Here is a 21,314-nt window from a genome sequence, read left to right as displayed (position 1 = left end):
ATGCAGTGTCCTTATGTTTTGTTGTTACTGTTCACTACGCTTGCCATTATGTCATAATTTTAATAGTTCGTTTCGTAGATCGAGCCCAACAGACCGTACTGTCAACACGAGGAACGAGCACTACCGGCGAGTGACTTCCGCCGCGGGGAAGACGTCCAGCATTTGATAAATAGGAGCCAACTTCTCATTCAATGGTGACCACCAATCACCGCACGTAACACAAGAGCCAATACACAAAAGGGGTTACGCTCTCCCTCCACCGCAATAACCTATTAAAATTAAGATCCCTCTCCTTCTTCCTTAAGTGACCAATGTAACGAACTATCTTTTTAAAATTATGACGTAATGGCGTGCGCAGTGAACAGTAGCAACACAATATAAGGCACTCTGCATAGCTAGAACGCACGAGTAGCTCCAGACGACGGCCGCTGCAACCGTGGCCGGAACGTTGGTTTTTCTCCAGCAGCAGTAGTTTTACACATTATAAAGCGGCAACATACCCAGAAAATATGTCAAATGCTTATAACATCTTATAGTGTAAAGGCAAGCACAACAGAGGTAATTTGAGTAATGTGTGATGTGTAAATTATCAAGACTAATTTGGCTGATACTGTCATAGACTGGGAAGAGAAGAATAACCAGTCTGATTCTCACTCGCAGCTTCAGTCAACCACTCACCGATTTTTTTCCCTGAAAACACAATTTCTGTATTGTAGACAACTTCTTCACAGAAGACAAAATACTCATGAGAAACATATGACCCTCATCTTGTTTTAATTTCTCATGTGGTTCATTTTCATTTGAACTTTTCTCCATCAGTAAAAATTTTTGATTTTGGAATGCCAGCATGTCTTATTGCTTCCTTTTTGTAGAAGCCAATGGGTAAGATGTGGGTTGAGATAATCCATCAGTCTCGTAATGTTCAACATAGCGATCTCGGTAGACGAAATAATAGTTTGTCACCAGTAGCAAGAAATGTGTGAGACATGTTTGTGAATTACTTTTGTCAAAACAGTTTGACACAATAAAAATGTTTATTAACATTAATCTTAAATACTTACAATCGACCTATTTTTATATTGACAGTGACTAGACAGCCAAATTTCTGGCCTTTATTGTACCACTGTGATAATTTTTTCAATGGACACAGCTCATTGCTCCCTGAACGCTCGAGAAACACAAATTGGCCTCCATCACATGTGCACGCGCTGCTGGACGCTGGTATTGCTAATTGCAAATGCCCCCCAAAATGCTTGCATCCAGGACACTATATCTAACCAAGTTTGCGTTGCTTGTTGCAGGGGAAATCACAATCATGCTGCTTGCCCCACTCCATTCAGACCACGCCTAAGGGCCAGACTTCAGCAGCTTAGGGAAACAATTTCTGCTAAGGAGACGATCATACTTGGCACTTACAGCACAATGAATTATAAATTAATAATACAAGAAAATGTTTTTAATGAAAAGTTTCGATTTTTGATTAGTGTGAAATTTATTAACTACAGCTACCTCAGCTGTAATTAGAATTATACAAATGTAGCATCGTAGCTGAATTGATTTTAGTCAACACTAGGTACATAGCCATGTAATTACATCTAAACAAGTTCAGAAACTACTACTGGCGTGTGCTTAATTGTAGGCACAACATCTACCAGTAACAAGCAAGAATGTGTGGACAACATCAATCACGTTCCCAAACCTTGGCTTAACATTAATCTCATTTAACTTTTCTACTGTGTTCAGCACCAAAAAAAAAAAATCACTCATAAGTATGAGAAATATTTATGAGCAAATAGTAGGTTCACTCAATCAAAATTGGAAGTTAAAAAAATATGAGAAGATACCAAGTGAGCATCTGTATATGATCTACGAATTTGCTACAGATTCTAATTTGCAAATTAGTATAGTGTATTTTGCATACTGTTTGCTCTTCCTGGAGCCTGTGTATGAATGTAGCCCATGCTTAGCGACCAACAATCGCGCAATATCACATCATTAGAATTATTGCCATTTAACATACACAAAAAGGAAGTAATATATAATGGGGTACTAAAAGGTAGTATTTTCGTAATTTTGAGTTCCACCAAAGTACAAAAATCACGAACATGAAGTTTTAACAGCTTATTGTTTTAGAAAGGAAACGTTCTTCTGATAACCTTATTGAATTAGTTCCTTTATTTTCCAAGTTATTCACCAAATTGTGTATTCGCGATGTAAAGACGAAAACCCTTTAGCGATTATGAACTCCTTTTATTATTTAATTGCGGAATAGGAATTTCAGCACCTTATTCGCAACATACTACGGGGTGTCACAGAAGGAATAGTCAACATTTAGGAATATTACAGGTATTCTCATTTGAAACCAAAAACTTCATATGGACATATGTCGCACTTAGAGTGTTACTATGCAGACTGCAAATCATGTTATTGATTGAACACTAGATCAAATACTGCACTAGTATGAAATGTTCCCCTGGTAATTTGGTTATGCTTAGTGATCATACAATCTTTTACTAGCATCTGATGCAAAAGCAATTCCGAGGCTTCATATCAATTACAAGGTAATAATTATAAACAATTCTGTTGGTGGAACATTCCCAACTGAGCATTATACCAGAGGCTGCAAATCCCGCTACAGTTGTAAAGTTCTTTTATTATCACACGACCGGCTTCAGGCTCTTATAAGCCCATCCTCAGGTGTCGTAACATGGTGCTGTGACCCCCAAGAGCCGAGGTGGTACACTTTCACCGCGGCGCTCGGGGGACACACCACCAAGTTACGACACCTGAAGATGGGCTTATAAGAGACTGAAACCGGTCGTGTGATAATAAAAGTAATAAATATAACTAATCTCTGAAGTATTTTCAGTCAGAATAAATTAAATATCGTTAAAACTTGTTTATTTTCTTCAAACAAGAAAGAAATCTATGCTTGTGTGTCCTTTTCTTATTGATGCAGAGCTAGGTAGCACATACCGCATTTCCAATTATGTACAGATACTAGGCATTGTACAGAACGAATAAAACAGTTCGCTTAATAAATAAATTCCTATTACAAAAATAATTAATTGGTTGCTACTATAAATAGCCATAAAATCTTGTTGAATGTCTAATACAGATTACTTTTTTGCAACAAATTCTGAATAAGAACAACATCCATCAGTCTCAAGACGAAATATTTAGTGAAAGAAAATCAGTAATCGATTAACACGACAGAACCCACAGATATTATAACTACAGCCTTCACTGTGTATCGATTTCAATGCAAAAAAACATTGATATTCCATTTAACAAAATTATTCTGTGATGTATGTTATTTTTTTCATGATGATGGCAGAACTGATGATGATACTATCTAGTGACCGGTAGTCAGCACTAATATTGCACTTTTAAAAATTGTTCAAATGGCTCTGAGCACTATGGGACCGCTGTGGTCATCAGTCCCCTAGAACTTAGAACTACTTAAACCTAACTAACCTAAGGAAATCACACACATCCATGCCCGAAGCAGGATTCGAACCTGCGACAGTAGCGGTCGCGCAGTTCCAGACTGTAGCGCCTAGAACCGCTCGGCCACTCTGGCCGGCTATTGCACTTTCAAGTCGATATAGCAGATAATATCTATCTCGAGATACACGCTTATCTTTGCACAGGGAAGAAAAAAGAAAGAGGTACGTGTTAGTAATTACTGTTATCACCTGATACTCAGGTTGTTAAAGTTATTAAATATTGTTATGAAATGTGACTTAACAGCAGAGCCATATATCAGGGGAGAAACAATGTAACAGCCCCCATAACGTAGGCAAAATTCACGATAATCTGATGGTAAGACTAAAAAATGACGGGTACTAGCTAGCTATAAGAAAATGTGGCTTACCATTGTGTGATCACACTGGTTCGTTACACTGTTTCACTTAAGCGCCTTTTAGTCTCCACTGTGTGATAAAAAATGTTAGCATTATTAGCAGAAGATGACAGGTGTTTTGTACAACACCTTACAGTCACAAAACATTCCTCTAAAAATGTTAAATGCCAGTATAATTCTGACAAACCTGGCATTACCCGAGTATTCATTTTTTTGAATTTTCTGGTAGATACAGCAACAAAAAATGAACTGTATTTGTAGTGAAGTATCGAAAAAATTTCATTTCCATGTATTCGTGAAAACACCTTTGAAATTGTGAAACAGTCGTATCAAAGAAATATGCACGATGTACCGATGTATAAGTACAGTATTCAGATTAAGAAACGTGATCACGGATGGTTTCTGTACACTCGACTCAGCTAACTCGCGTGTCTACAAAGCGGTTCTGTAAACGTCTCTATGGCAACAGCTCTTCATAGCTCTATAGACGGCCGTCGTTTCCGCCTACAACCGTTCGCGGTGCATAGTTGAAAGCTGTCAAAGGTGTTTCAAGGTGTCAGGGATTTCCTTAAGTTGACTGACTGTTGGAGTGCCTTATTGTTACCAGTAAAGAATAAGTGTATTAAAATTTCATGCGTGTTGTGGCGTTTTTTTCACACATCTCAGTGTTTTTGACGTCATATCTCTCGAACTATATGTCGTGTAGTAATATATTTGTGTAGGCACTTTCAACGGCATATGTGGATTATGACAGCGAAATATGTTGTTGGCAAAGACGTAAAAAATGTAAACGTCTTAACACGATGCGGTAGTTTTTGCGCGTCTCAGTGTTTACGATGTCATATCTCCCGATCTATATGTCATATAATGATATACTTTAGCAAGTACATTCAGTGGTATATTGGATACCGTCTACAAAATCTGTTGCGCATATAAGTAGTAGAAAAGAAGTAATAAATTTAAATTTCATGCGCAATGCGGCAGTTTTTCATAAATCTCAGTGTTTATGACGTCATGTCTGCTGAAAAATACGTGGTTCCATGATGTAGTTTTTAAAGTGCATTTAGCGGCATACGTGGATACTGCCTAAGAAACGTATTGCGAAGTCAATACGTCACACACGACATGGCAGTTTCTCACGCATCTCATTGTTTAAGACGTCATTACTTATCTCCAGAACTATAATAGGTAGTTGGTTCTTACCCCCAAAGCGATTGTTGCCTGACAGTAAGGGCTACGTGTACTAGACTTGTTTGAAACTGATCTAGGTGGCTTGGAAGGAAATGTGAAACTTACATACATACATACATACACATACACACACACCCACACACACACACACACACACACACACACACACATACACACACACACACACACACACACACACACACAAACACACTGCATTTTTATAATATGTATGGACTTACAACAAGGTACAGTCATTAAGCCCATGAAGATACTAGCCCCAAAAATTATAACTACAAAAAAATTTTAATTTAAATTCTAGCACCACGTTTTTATATTGTAGCATTAAACAAAATGTTGGTCCAGCGAACTTAGGACAGCAGTTAAATACATAGTTTTGCTCCAAAATTCAAGATACAACAAGACTCTTAAGACAACGATAGTTAAAACTTTTCAGTGTCATAGCATACGAGGCAATAAGGTTCTTTAAGTTCAGAATGGTCTGGACTCGATTTCATTTTGTTGATAATCACTCAGTTAAGAAGAATGAGGTAATAATTACAATAAACACGAAGCTCTCATTGGAAGGAGCCCAATGTGTTACACAGGCCTTGGTACCGTAGCCACAGTCCATTAGTAAATACACAAATAAGGAAATGTCAAAGGCTACCCTGAAACAGCTTAGTGGTACCAATACTAAACTAGGAATTCTTGCCGCGCTAAGAGAGTATAACAACCCTTTGTGCAAGTTTCACCAGCTGGCTGCACATGAACAATGTGCCGTCCTGCAAGGCTTCAGTTACAGAACAGCTTTAAAATATACGTGCGATTCATACATGGTTGTAGGTAATCATACAACTGTCCATCCACAACTCACACTCACACGAAGTCTATCGCTATTAGAACCAGACGACACAACGTAGGGTCAGGTGCCCTAAACATGATACAGCCAAAACTTTCCAACCATCTTATACATCGAGTCTGTACATAAGAAAACTATACCTACTACAAACATTCCTACTGCCAGTTATAGAGCCAAAATTTAGGAATAGATAATCATAATTTCCTTTTTCAACAGAAACATCACTTTTGAATTAAAATACTGAAGATAAATATGCACAAAGTTCTAAAATATTTGCCACATTTACACAATTAACGAAATTTGTGCTACATAGATAACTGTGCTGTGTAGGTTGGATTATTCATTATTTACAGATTTATTATAATGAGATAATTGTTAAGCAATCGCTATAAGTCTTAAATATGATACGCTTCAATCCAAAATACACGGAGGTGACAAAAGTCATGGGATAGCGATATTCACGTATACAGATGACGATAGTATAAATTATACAAGGTGTAAAAGGGCAGTCCGTAGGCGGAGCTATCATTTGTACCCACCTGTTTCATGTGAAAAGGTTTCCGACGTGATTACTGTCGCGCAGTGGGAATTAACGGGCTTTGAACACGGAATGGTAGTTGGAGTTAGACTATGGGACATTCCAAATCATTAGGGAGTTCAACATTCCGTGATCCACAGTGCCCAGAGTGTGGCTAGAATACTAAATTTCGGGCAGTACCCCTTACCACGAACAATGGTGTCACCGGCAACGTTCACATAACGACCGAGAGCAGCGGCGTTTGTGTAGAGTTGTCAGTGCTAACAATCAATGTGGGGCGAATGGCTAACGTATCCATTATGACAGTACGAAGAAATTTGGCAGCAGAAGACCGGCGCTAGTTTCTTTGGTAGCAGCACAACATCGCCTCTCCTGGGCTCATGACCATAAACGTTGCATCCCAGACGACTGGAAAACCGTGAGCTGATCAGGTGAGCCCCGATTTCAGTCGGTAAGAGCTGATGGTAGGGTTTGAGTGTGATACAGACCGCTCGAAGCCATGGACCCAAATCATCAACAAGGCACAGTGCAAGCTGTTGGTGGCTCCATAAAGGTGAGGCGTGTGTTTACAGGGATTGGACTGGGTCCTCTTGTCCAGCTGAATCAAGCACTGATTGTACATGGTTACGATGAGCTGCTTGGAGACCATTTGCAGCCATTCATGGACTTCTTTGTTCCCAAACAACGATGGAGTTTTTATGGATAACAAGGTGCCATATCACGGGGCCACCATTGTTCACTAATGTTTTTTAGAACGTTCTGAACAGTTCGAGCGTATGACTTGGCCACCCAGATCGCCCGACATAAATCCGATCGAATATTATGGGAAATCATCAAGAGGCCAGTTCTGGCTCAATATTCTGCAGCGGCAAACTTTTAGGAATTATAGGCGACTGTAGAGGCAGTACGGTTCAGTATTTCTGTAGAGTACTTCTAACGACTTGTTGAGTCCATACCACGTCGAGTTGCTGTACTACGCCAGGCTATGGTTGGACCAAAGCTACGACAAGTACACAAAAAAGAAAAGAAACTAAGGAGACTTATTCTGTTTCTGACATCTCTTTCAAGAGTGATGACAGCGTAGATAATGTCAACCCATTTGGAGAATCCACACTGGATCCTTTTGTAATGACAGATCAAGACCATATTGTTGGAGGACGTTGCATCTTGGCTAAATTTCAAGGAGGAAAGAGGAATTCATACAGATACAGATATGTCTACAGCATACAAAGAGTAAAATAAATATCTCTTATTAATAAAACTGATTTGATACGGAAACTGGCGATTTCTTATATTCCTACAGAGGTCGTAAACATATTATACGAGGGACCTGCTTCATGTTTAACGGTCCTGTTGATGTAAAACAGTGATTATCTTTTGCGAATCTCCTATTTTTGTATTACTGTCAGTATAGTCAGTTCGACTGTAAACAGTTCCTATCCATTGCTGGTTGACGTTATAGTACTCACATTAAAACAGTAAAAAGAAATAGACATTTCTGTAGTTCAGTCTGACATATATTTCTTGCCATAAATTTCCTAGAATTACGCCCCATAGGAATATCCCATTTGCATTTATGTATCGCTTTGTGGGTTCTCTATCTCATTTTTAAGATCTCAATTTTCCTCTTCTGTGTACATAACAACATCACATTTATATTATGTTTTGGAACTACGTATCACATCTAAGAATTTTAGTCCACGAAAATGATACACAGTTTTTATTTTTTCTAGTCTGCATTTGTAACTTTAAAGAATTAAATACATTTATTTTAAAGCAAACTCTCTGAAATTTACAATTTTTTCGCAACAATTACTCTTTTTCTTTCAAGCGTACAGACAAATTTTCTCATTCTGTATCATATTTAAGTCATCTTAGCTTATATCCGAATCTGTTAACACAGTTTAAATAACTTGAAAGTTATTATCAAAAATTATAACTATTGTAGGGCTAGTGATAGCTTCAACATCAAAAATTATTATTATGGCAACACATACACGAAAATGTGTAAAGCTCTCTCTGACCATATTATCGTTATCTACACTTTTTCTCCAGAAGTTGCTAGGCTATCTAGCGAAACTTTATTGTTGTTACCATAAACTCTCATTAGATGGTTCATTCCATTCAGCAGAACATGTAACTCTTCTTCACCTTCTATCAGGATAGCAAGGTCATCATCGAATCATATCATTTACGTTCTTTCACCTTGAATTTTAATCCCACTGCTGAACCTTTCTTCTGTTTCCATCATTGCTTCTTCGGTGTACAGATTGAACAGAAGGGGCGCAAAACTACATCCTTACCTTGCACGCTTTTTAATCCGAGCACTTCGTTCTTGGTCGTCCACTGCTAGTATTCCCTCTTGGCTCTTTTACATACTTTATATTACCAGTCTTTCCCTATAGCTTACCTCTATTTTTCTCGGAATTTCGAATTTCTTGCACCATTTTACATAGACGAACGCTTTTTTCAGGTCTACAAATCCTACGAACGTGTCTTGATTTTTCTTTAGTCCTGTTTCTATCATAAACCGCAACTGATCGTCATCTAACACATCCTCAATTTTCCTTTTCATTCTTATATATATTATTCTGCTCAGTTACCGGAATGTATGAACTGTTAAGTTGATGGTGCGATAATTCTCGCACTTGTCAGCTCTTGTAGTACTCGGAATTGTGTTGATGTCGCCAAACTCATACATTCTACGCGTGAATAGTCGGTTTGTTACCACTTACCATGATGATTATAGAAATTCTGATGGAAGGTTATCCATCCCTTCTGCCTTATTTGATCTCAAGTCCGCCAAAGCTCTTTTAAATTTTGATTCTAATATGGGTTCCGCTATCTCTTCTCAATCGATTCCTGTTTCTTCTTCTATCACAGTGGACAAATCTTCTACCTCATAGAGCCTTCAATGTACTCTTTCCACCTGTCCGCTCTCTCCTCTGCATTAACAGTCGAATTTCCGTTTCACTTTTAACGTTACGACTCCTCTTTTAATTTCACTGAAGGTTATTTTGACTTTGCTATATTCCGAGTCAGTCCTTCGGTCAATTATTTTCTTTTTAGATTCCTTCACTTTTTTCCTGCAGCCATTTCGTCTTACTTCCTCTGCGCTTCCTATGTATCTCATTCCTCAGCGAATTGTATTTCTGTATTCCTGAATGTACCTGAACATTTTTATACTTCCGTCTTTCATCGATCAACTGAAGTACTTCTTCTGTTACCCATGGTTTTTTCGCAGATATCCTCTTTGTACCTATGTTTATCTTTCCAACTTCTATGATTGCTCTTTTTAGAGATGTCCACTCCTCTTCAACAGTACTGCCTACTGAGCTATGCCTTATGGCAGTACCTATAGCCTTAGAGAAATTCAAGCGTAGCACATCATTCCTTAGTACTTCTGTATCCCACTTCCTTGCGTATTGATTCTTCCTGACTAATGTCTTAAACTTCAGCCTACTCTCCATCACTGCTATATTGTGATCTGAGTCTATATCTGCTCCTGGGTACGTGTTACAATCCAGTATCTGATTTCGGAATCTCTGTCTCACCATGATGTAATCAAACTGAAATCTTCCCGTATCATCCGGCCTTTTCCAAGTATACCTCCTCCTCTTGTGGTTCCTGAACAGAGTATTCGCTATTACTTACTGAAATTTATGACAGAACTCAATTAGTCTTTCTCCTCTCTCTTTTCTCGTCCCAAGCCCACATTCTCCTGTAACCTTTTCTTCTACTTCTTCCCCTACAGCTGCATTTCACTCCTCCATGACTATTAGATTTTCATCTCCCTTTACTGTATTACCCGTTCAATATCATCACACACTTTCTCTGTCTCTTTGTGTTTAATTTGTGACCTCGGCATGTATACCTGAACTATTGTTATCGGTGTTGGTTTGCCGTCGATTGTGATGAGAACAACCTTATCACTGAACTGTTCACAGTAACACACTCTCTGCCCTACCTTGCTAGTCACGACGAATCCTACTCCCGTTATACCATTTTCTGCTGCTGTTTATATTACCGTATGCTCATCTGACCAGAAATCCTTGTCTTCTTTCCACTTCTCTTCACTGGCCCCTACTATATCTAGATTGAGCCTTTGCATTTCCCTTTTCAGATGTTCTAGCTTGCCTACCTCGTTCAAGCTTCTGACTTTCCACGCCCCAACTCATGAACGTTATCCTTTCGTTGGTTATTCAATCTTTTTCTTATTGTCGCGTTCTCTTTGGCAGTCCGCTCCTGGAGATACGAGACTATTCCAGAATCGAGACTATTCCGGAATCTTTTGCCAATAGCGAGATCATCATGACACCTTTTCAATTACAGGTCAGATGTCGTGTGGATACACGTTATGTGTCTTTAATGCATGGTTTCCATTGCCTTCTGTATCCTCTTGCCGTTGTTCATTGCTGATACTTCCACCCTTAGGTGCAGTTTCCCATCCCAAGGACAAGAGAGTGCCATGATTCTCTGTCTGTTCCTACGTCCTCTTTGAAATGGCTGCTGGAAGAATGAGGGTGACATCCTATGCTGGAAATCTTCAGCTGTCAACGGTCATTATCAATCAATATTTAAGCTGTGGCAGTTTTCGAACTCGGGACCGATGACGCTACCGCTACACCAGGAAAAATTAAGTCTTTTGTATGTGACCGCAATTTTTAAAATATTCAGTTATATTGTAATGTTCCTGCACGCAACAGATAACTTACCTCGTCTTTCCGTTGGAACTGCTTGAATATTCTGCATCCAGCAACATGCAAAAATAATTCAAAAGAAATACTGCGATCCATGCAGAGTGCAACGCATGTTCACAACTAATGATGCAACCACTCCCCTTTTTTCATAGAAATTAAATGTAAGGAGTGGTTTAGCCAACAACCCTTTTAAGCGGTGAAAAAAATTAAAAGAATCAATAAAAACTTTTAACTCGCTATATTCCGAAAACTGACGATTCGCACACTGACAAACCTCATCAGACCTTTCTTTTCCTTGAACATTTTGAAAACATTATGAAACGTCCCCTTTGAACAATTATACTATACGGCTTAACCTGACACACAATATTTTTTAGCGCAACGCAATCTGACTTTCAAAAAATCGCTACAAAAGAATGGCCCTGACTAACATTAACCTATACGTTTCACAAATCACTTACCTCACAAAAATCTTCGCTACTCAAGCTACTGCAATACAGCGAGCGCCACTACTGCCAGCTAAATAAAAGATTCAAACTACTGAAGGCAATAACTACTAATAGGCATAGTTAGCAAATGAAAGATTTTAATAGAGAACAAACAATGTATTTACCTTAACAGTCATAATATATACAGCAGTTCATGACAAATTACAAAACTCCGCCATCTCTCTCCCCACATCCACCACTGCTGGCGGCTCACCTCCAACTGCGCAACGCTACGCGCTGTTCACATCCAGCTGCCGCTGCCCAACACTACAATGGCAGACAACAATGCAAACTAGCCACAGACTGCACACAGCACAGCCAGTGATTTTTATACAGACCGCTACGTAACGTTGCCAATAAGAAAACATAAATAGCCTACTTACAACATCAATTTTTCTACAATTTCGTACATCAATAATTACGTATCTGGTGACAACAAAGATATGAATATTACTTTCAATGTGTGCACACACAAAATTGAGTAAATCCCTTCAGCGCTCAACTAGGCGCACCAAATTGCAAATGACAGGAAATCCTCGACTAATACAGAGCTCTGCTCCGCCGCCACCATCGCGGTCAGGGCGCGCTGCAACCTCTCCTGACGCGCAGCTTCTCCCCACGCCAGGCTGCGTCCCACTACTACCTACAACTGACTGTTCGCTCGCTACCACTCGCAATAATAATATCTCAAAGTTGCTGTATGCACGCAGCAGCAGAATCAATAGCGAACTCTCCAAAAGACGCTATGAACGTCCTACTTTCAAACTCTATCGGTGCACAATCCGTTTAAATAGTAACTAGAAAATGGCGATATGGCCACTCCAAGACAAAGTATCTGTTTCAAACAGAAGCATACATAGATTCCTTCCGTACTACGAACTTGAGTAAACGCGCTATAATAGCTGCCGTGGTTCCGACCAAGGACCAGATGACTGATCTCGTCTGTGTCTTGACTGCTGCCAATAACCACCTCTGCCACCAGAGAGGAAAGAGCAGAAAACAGTAGGCAGTATAGGTACCCGATGGCCTTGGGCCGCTAATGCAAACCTAGGCAATAGTGCCGCATACGGAACAGTTCATCTCCTTATGGTACACTGAGTGTGCAACTGGTATTGAGCCAAAGAAATTTCCATTACATAAAAGTACATCTTTCAGCTATGTTTTGACAAGAATATAAATAACCTCCACTGATTTGGATCATAAACGTTCAGTGTCACAACAAACAGCCATATGTTCTTCTATAAATAATTTTACTTATTCTGTTTCTCTCTTCCCGTACAAAGTGAATGAGCCCGTACAATTTGGCAGGATCTCTTGTCAGAGTCAAGGCACGAGTTAAATACTTAGATCGTTTTAACTAAATAATTGTGGTACATAATCTTTTTCTATCTTGTAATCATCACCATCATCGCATTCATTTTTGGAGCTGCTCTCCTCTGGCAAATTCTTAAGAATCGTAGGTGGGTTTGGAATAGGGAGAGATTCACAATGCATAACTGGTCGTAAGGGCGAAGAAATATTAGGATATTTTATATCCTTCTTTCTTTTTGTGTCCAACACTAACCATACAACAACAACAACAACAACGATATATATCTTTTTGCAACTCCCTCTACACTATGTGAATTGCAAAATGCACTGATTTCCTCTTCACATTATTCCACAATCTCAGTCCCTCAACATATGTACTACGTATCTTGTGTTGTGCTCAGCTTTTGTCTTGATTGCCAAGCCTTATACGAAAAAAGTTTGTTTAGCAGACATTTTTCACAAAACTATTAATGACCATTCTTACCAATTACACAGTTAACACAAACATAATAGAATACGTTTGTGTTATTCAAACACTTGTTGAAACTCATTTCTAAGAAACTGGAAAAGTGCATCTAACAATACAAATGTAGTCTCACGACACTGTAGCATGTCCACAATCAATTAATACTTCCCCCTAACAGTCAGATGGTTGTCACAAGTGTAGCCAGCTACTCCATGTTATTAAAATACAATTTTCCTTACTTGCAACAAAATTTCTCCTGGCCAAACATAAATCTAAATGAAAAATGAGTTTACTTCGCTTGTGAAAAAGCTGTACACGATACAAAAAAATTAATAACAGATCCGAAATGAGTACGAAAAAGTTCTCCAAGAACAGTGAAAATTTCACAGATTCAAAAATTATATTGGGTTGTATAATCGAGTGCCTTTAAATGTGGCACAAAATCCAAATCGTTCAGATACTTTTGAACATAGCGCCGTCCTGGACTGTAGGGTCAGCAGTCTTGCAAGGTAAAACTGGTGTACTTCCAACGTTTTTGGATTTTTTAATTTTTCTAATTTAATTGTTTTTAATTGCCCAATAGCACAACTGGGTTATTTTCACATCTCCTAATTTTTAGTTTTCCACCAACGCCATCTTAAATTTTATATTCTACCATCAGCGTCATTGTGATATGGGACACACACTCAAGGATACTTCAACGCAATAAAGACAAGGCATTAATTATCAATGAAACACTCACCCTGGCTTATAATTTCCAACATATTTTATTTAACAATTGCATGGCAACAGCAGACTGTTGTTACCCCAGAATAATATACATAATTACCCTAGAAATTGAAGCATTACTAAACAGACAAAATGTCTACGGGCGTCAAAGCCCATCCCAAACAAATAATATCAGAACCCTCTTTAGATAAATCTTAAGAACTATACAAACAATAAATGGTTTACTGACAAACACTCCCACAGAAGCAAGACACCTTTCTAAGATATAACAGCAGTAAGATATTAAAAACACAGTAGAATGAAAGGCATCCTTCAGATATTACAAAATTTCAGTGACAAGTAGTACCATATCTGGGGTTCGAAAACTACAACTCAGATCAAGCCTGAATGAAATCTGAAAGGAACGGTGAAGAAGGAAAGACGGACGCCTCGGCGTCACCAGGAACAAATAATGAAATACTCAACTTAGATTCAACGAACAACTGGTGTCTACTGGCAAACACGGCGACTGTGCTATCGGTTACAGTTCAAACTGGCCACCGTCAAGGCGTCGTCCCCCAGTTAAACGATCAGCCACAACAGACGACGCGCACCGCTGATTATACCACGGAAACACCAACATAAAACCAAAACAGGCAAACCTCATTCAGACAGGTAACCACTGTTCAATACGTTGTGCACCAGTGGTCAATACGAAACAGACTACAAGGGAGTCCAAACACTATACTCGTAAGATCCCTTAACTGCAAACAGGACGAAACTCAATAAACATGTATACAGCAGAACTCTAAGAACCTGAATAAATCCCACCGTTTAATTCTTTAGCGTATCTGGTTGCAGGCTGATGTATATGAAAGGCACTTTCACATGTTCACATCGTTTAGCAGCACAGACGATAACATCGCCCTCTCACAAGACGCAATACAGACACGCCGACCGCACGCAAGTCTCTGTCCGCAGCGCCACTGCCGACGTGACAGAAACAGGCAGAAAACGCGCGAAGAGCGACCGTCGACAACCAGACTGCACACCGGAGCGCCAACCAACCGACCAAAACCAGCCCTCTCCCCATTTTTTTTTCCTTATTGTGATTTCATTCCCCTGCGCCATATGGGCAGGGGTGGGCTGTCAGCGGCACAATCCGCCGCTTTTCAGCCGAGTGACATGACAATAATATGAGAATAAAATGTTACATAAAATGCGATAAAAAAGGGAGACGTAAGACAGAGTAAGGGGAGATAATGGAGGTAAAAATACTCTGACATGGAGGCGTTCATTGGGAGACAATTAAAAAAATCGACATAAAGTTAAAAAACACAGTTGGCAATTCTCAAAACACTAAGAAGACACTGAAGGCAAACGCACAGATTAAATGTCAGCCACAATGTTAAAAGCACTCCAGAACAACACACTTTAAACCCACTTGGAGCACATACGATAAAGAATAAAACTGACAGGTGGGACCTGCCCAGGGAGAGGCCAGAGAGGACGGAAAAGGAGGGGAGAGCAAGGGGCAGCAGGGGAGGCGGCGGGATGAAAAGAGTAGGGGTGTCAGCGGCTACACCAAGAGGCAGGAAACAGATGGGGCAGGAGATGAAGAGGGAAGACAAGGCAGGAGGGAGTGCAGAGACACTGAAGGGGAGCACAAGAGAGGGAGGGGGAGTAGGAGGGGAAAGACACGAGAAGCAAGGGGGAGAAGAGGGAGCCCTGAGGAGGAGGTAGAAGGAAGATGGGGTTAGAGTTGGTAGGAAGGGTACATGTCAGGGCGAAGCTCATCATCCGGGAGGGGTAGATGGTTGAAGTTGTGTTGGGAAAGGAGGCAGAGGGTATGGAGATGGACAGAGGGTGGGACACAGCGGTAAAGGCTCAGCAATGGGCTGGGGTTGGAGAGGAAGGGAGACACGAGGGGGTGAGGGGGATCAATGTGGTGGACAATATATAGTGTGCAGATGTGTTCAAGGAAAAGGAGAATATGAGGGAAGGCGATGAGGTCGTAGAGGATGTGCATGGGGGACGGAAGGCCGATGCAGAAGGCAAGGTGGAGCGCACGGTGTTCGAGGATTAGGATGGATTTATGGAACCTGGGAGGGGCGGAAATCCAAGCCACGCTGGCGTAACAGAGGATGGGGTGGATCAAGGATTTGTACGTGTGAAGGATGGTGGAAGGATGCAGACCCCATGGCCAGCCGGACAGCAGTTTCAGGAGGCGGAGTCTGTTGCGAGCTTTGTGTTGGAGATGGGGAGTCCAGGTGAGGTGGCGGTCGAGGGTGAGGCCAAGGTATTTGAGGGTAGGAGTGAGGTGGATAGGATGGCCATAAATGGTGAGGTAGACATCATGGAGATGGAAATGGCGGGTGGTTCGACCTATGATGATTGCCTGGGTCTTGGAGGCGTTGATACGGCGGAACCACTGGTTGCACCAAGCAGTGAATTGGTCAATTTGGAGGGTACGTTGGGACCGTTGAATGTTAGGATAAAGGGCTAGGAAGGCGGTGTCATCAGCCAACTGGAGGAGATGACACCTCTCCCCACAGCGTGGTGTGCTTAAATAGCCAAAAAGCGACCAAAGAGGAAAAACCACGGCTACGCGATACAGAATCGGTGGCAGATATCTTAAATGAACATTGCAGATGACGCTGTCGTTTATCGAGTAGCAAAGTCATCAGAGGGTCAAAACAAATTGCAAAACGATTTAGAAAAGATATCTGAATGGTGCATAAATTGACAGTTCACCCTAAATAACGAAAAGTGTGAGGTCATGCAGATGAGTGCTAAAAGGAATTCGTTAAACTTCGGTTACACGATAAATCAGTCAAATCTAAAGGCACTAAATTCAACTAAGTACCTAGGAATTACAATTACAAACAACTTAAACTGGAAAGAACACATAGAAAACGTTATGGGCAAGGCTTACCAAAGACTGCGTTTTATTGGCAGGACACTTAGAAAATGTAACAGATCTGCCTACACTACGCTTGTCCATCCTCTTTTAGACTACTGCTGTGAGGTGTGGGATCCTTACCAGATAGGACTGACGGAGTACATAAAAAAGTTCAAAGATGAGCAGCATTTTTTGTACTAACGCGAAATAGGGGAGAGAACGTCACTGAAATGATACAGGATTTAGGATTAACATCATTAAAACAAAGGGGTCTTCGTCGCGTAGCTATCTTCTCACGAAATTCCAATCACCAACTTTCTCTTCTGAAAGCGAAAATATTTTGTTGACGCCGACCTAGATAGGGAGAAACGAACACCATGACAAAATAAGGGAAATCAGAACTCGTATGGAAAGATATAGAAGTTCGTTCTTTCCACGCGTTGTACGAGATTGGAATAATAGAGAATTGTGACGGTGGTTCGATGAACCCTCTGCCAGAAACTTAAATGTGATTCGCAGAGTATCCATGTAGATGTAGATGTTGATGTAGTGACTCTCCACGTTCAGGAAGACATTCGGGGTTTGATAAAGGTCATTTAAACACATTAATCCATTTTATAAAAAGTTGTTTCTGCAGATTGAAAATATCATTCTGGAAACATTCCCTAGGCTGTTGCTAAGACCTGTCTCCGCAGTATCCTTTCTTCCAGGAGTGCTAACGAGCGAGGTGGCGCAGTGGTTAGCACACTGGACTCGCATTCGGGAGGACAACGGTTCAATTCCGTCTCTGGCCATCCTGATTTAGGTTTTCCGCGATTTCCTTAAATCGTTTCAGACAAATGCCGGGATGGTTCCTTTGAAAGGGCACGGCCGATTTCCTTCCCAATCCTTCCCTAACCCGAACTTGCACTCCGTCTCTAATGACCTCGTTGTCGACGGGACGTTAAACACTAACCACCACCACCACCGGGAGTGCTAGTTCTGAAAGGTTCACAGAAGAGCTTCTGTGAAGTTTGGAAGGTAAGATACGAGGTACTGGCAGAACTGAAGCTGTGAGGACGGGTCGTCAGTCGTGCTTGGGTGGCTCAGTTGGTAGAGCACTTGCCCGCGAAAGGCAAAGGCCCCAAGTTCGATTCTCGGTCCGGCACACATATTTAATCTGCCAGTAAGTTACAGTAAGGTATTTCTTTCGCCCTCGTACCTTACATTATTTGCGATAATGTAAATGCAGAGGGAGTCACACCTAGTGATACGTGGCTGGCGACCACAGGGCCCCGAGCTGAGTCCTGGCATTGCTTCCACTTACTTACGCCAGGCTCCTCACTTTTATTTTTCCTATCTGGCCACCCTCGGCCAGCTCTTGTTCTTTTCCGACCCTGACGCTATTAGGTTTCGAAGGCTAGGGGTCTTTCATTTTCCAACGTATACTTCTCATGCAGCGTTTGACCCGGAGCGGGCGGCTGCAAAAGGCGTCTGTATCCCATGTTAGGGGCGGCCTCCGGAACTGCGGAAGTCAACGTAATACCACTGCAGATTTTCTTCCCTGCATAATGCAGTCTCCATTTTATGCACAAAAAATGGCTTCCTCTCATGTTAAATCAGTGTCCGGAGGTAAAATAGTCCCCCATTCGGATCTCCGGGGGGGGGGGGGGGGGGGGGTGACAACTTGAAAGGAGGCAAAAAATCAAAACGAGAATTGGTACCTGGAATGTCAGAACTCAGCTACCAGCAGGAAAACTAGAAAACCTTAAAAGAGAGATGGAAAAAAATCATTTGGACCTCGTAGGAGTTGCTGAGGTAAGATGGAATGAACATGGAGAGTTGCAGTCAGATGAATATGTATTCTACTACTCAGGAGAAGAAGTAATAGGAAATAATAGAGTAGGAATGATTATGACAAAGGAATTGGCTAAATGTGTGGAATATGTAGACTATGCAAATGACCGGGTTATTGGTGTAAGGCTGAAAGGAGCACAAAAAGATTTACTGATTGTCCAGGTGTATATGCCAACTTCAGAACATGATGACCAAATTGTAGAGGAAACATACAATGTAATAGAGAGAATAATGGACGAAAATAAAAAATGCTGCAAAATGGTAATGGGAGACTGGAACGCCATTGTCTTGGAAAGAGAAATGACAGAGGTGAATGGTTAATTGACTTCTGCAGGGAAAGGCAGCTGATAGCGGCAAACACATGGTTCAAGAACCATAAGAGGAGGCTCTACACTTGGAAATCACCAGGGGATAAATACAGAAACCAAGTCGATTTTATACTGGTAGAAGAAAGATACAGGAATGGAATCAAGAAGGTGCACACATTACCAGGTGCAGATATTAATAGTGACCACAACTTACTTATAGCAGAAATAGAAATAAGAATGAAAAAACTGAAAAAGGCGACAATGGTGAAGAAGTGGGATCTAGAGAAGATAAGGTTCAACAAAGAACAAATTACAGAAATGCTGTCTCGGGACTTTCTAAACACATTACGAGACAAAGAAGCACCTGATATTGCCAACGAGTACTGGAATATGCTGAAAGAAGGAATCATTAAAGCAGGACAGCAAAATATAGGATATGTAAAAGGGAAAAGGTCAAAAAAACCATGGGTCACACAAGAAATGATTTCCAAGATGGAGGAGAGAAGAAAATTGAAAAACAAGAACACTGAAGATGCAAGAAAGATATACCGAAGGTTAAATAACGAACTGCGAAGAGAAACAGAGCAGGCTAGGAAAAAATGGCTAAAAGAGGAATGTGATGAAATTGAAGAACTGGACAGGAAGGGAAGATACGACTTACTATACAGCAGAGTAAAGACTATGACATGGGAACAAAACAGTGCAGGAAGTGCTACTATGGTAATTTTGAGTAAAGACGAGGAGGTAGTGTACAAAGATCGTGACGATGTCCTCCAGAGATGGGAAGAATATATAAAGGAGCTATATGACGCAAATAGCAAACCAGAAACTCTGGAACTTGAATCACACAACAGTGCAAGTGATGAAGAGAAAGGACCGACCATCATAATGGAAGAAGTAAAGTCTGACATTGCTGCAATGAAAAATGGCAAAGCAGTAGGTACAGATACAATACCGGGAGAAATACTAAAATGCTTGAACCACAATGGAATAAGAGATATATTGAGGTTATGTAATAAAATATATGACAGTGGTGAATGGTCTGAGGACTTTTTGACAACAGTAATGATTCCATTGCCGAAAAAACAAGGAACCAAGAAATGCAGCGAGCACAGGACAATCAGCCTCATTTCACATGCAGCCAAAGTGATGTTAAGAATAATTAATAAAAGACTTGAAAAAGTAATAGAGGAGAATCTCGGCGAGGAGCAGTTTGGCTTTAGACGGAATACGGGCACCAGAGATGCAATAGGGCTCCTACGAATCTTGGGAGAAAGGTTTATTGAAAAAGGAAGAGACCTATGTATGTGCTTCATCGATTTAGAAAAGACATTTGACAATGTGGTTTGGGACAAGCTGGCGACTATTATGAGGGAAAACAGAGTGGGCTGGAAAACCAGAAGACTTATAAACTCATTATACCTTAATCAAAAAGTTACAGTTAAAGTGAGAGGAGGAAGTACAAACTGGATCAGACCAGGGAAAGGAGTAAGACAAGGATGCTGTTTATCACCTACTATTTTCAACCTGTACTTGGAAAATATGATTGACCAATGCTCATTAGATGACAAAGGAGTAGAAATTGGAGGAAGAAGAGTAGGGTGCTTGAGATTTGCTGATGATATGATCCTTCTAGCCACAGGGAAAAAAGAATTACAGGATTTGGTGGACACCATTGCAACTAACGGAAAAAAATATGGAATGAAAATTAACACAAATAAAACAAAGGTATTGGCAATAGGAGGAAATAAGGAAATAAAAATTGTGCTGAATGGAGAAACGCTAGAACAGGTGTAAAATTTTAAGTAACTTGGAAGCAGGATAGACACCGACTGGAACTGCACCACAGAAATTAAAACAAGGAAAGCAATGGCAAAAGAGGCGTTTTATAAGAAAAGGAGAATCTTCTGCAGCGGTCTCGACAGAGAACTCAGAAAGAGACTCATAAAATGTCTTGTATGGAGTGTTCTTCTATATGGCGCTGAAACATGGACTATGAGGAAAAAAGACAGAGAAAGGCTGGAGGCTTTTGAGATCCGGACATGGCGGAAGATGGAAAGAATAAGTTGGATGGACAGAGTAAAAAATGAAGAGGTACTGAGAAGAGTGGGAGTGATAAGACAGTTACTAGATGTAATAAAG

The sequence above is a fragment of the Schistocerca piceifrons genome, chromosome 2, assembly GCF_021461385.2.
Source record: "Schistocerca piceifrons isolate TAMUIC-IGC-003096 chromosome 2, iqSchPice1.1, whole genome shotgun sequence".
NCBI lineage: Eukaryota > Metazoa > Arthropoda > Insecta > Orthoptera > Acrididae > Schistocerca > Schistocerca piceifrons.
The sequence above is the reverse complement of the archived record's forward strand: the minus strand, read 5'-3'. Positions refer to the sequence as shown.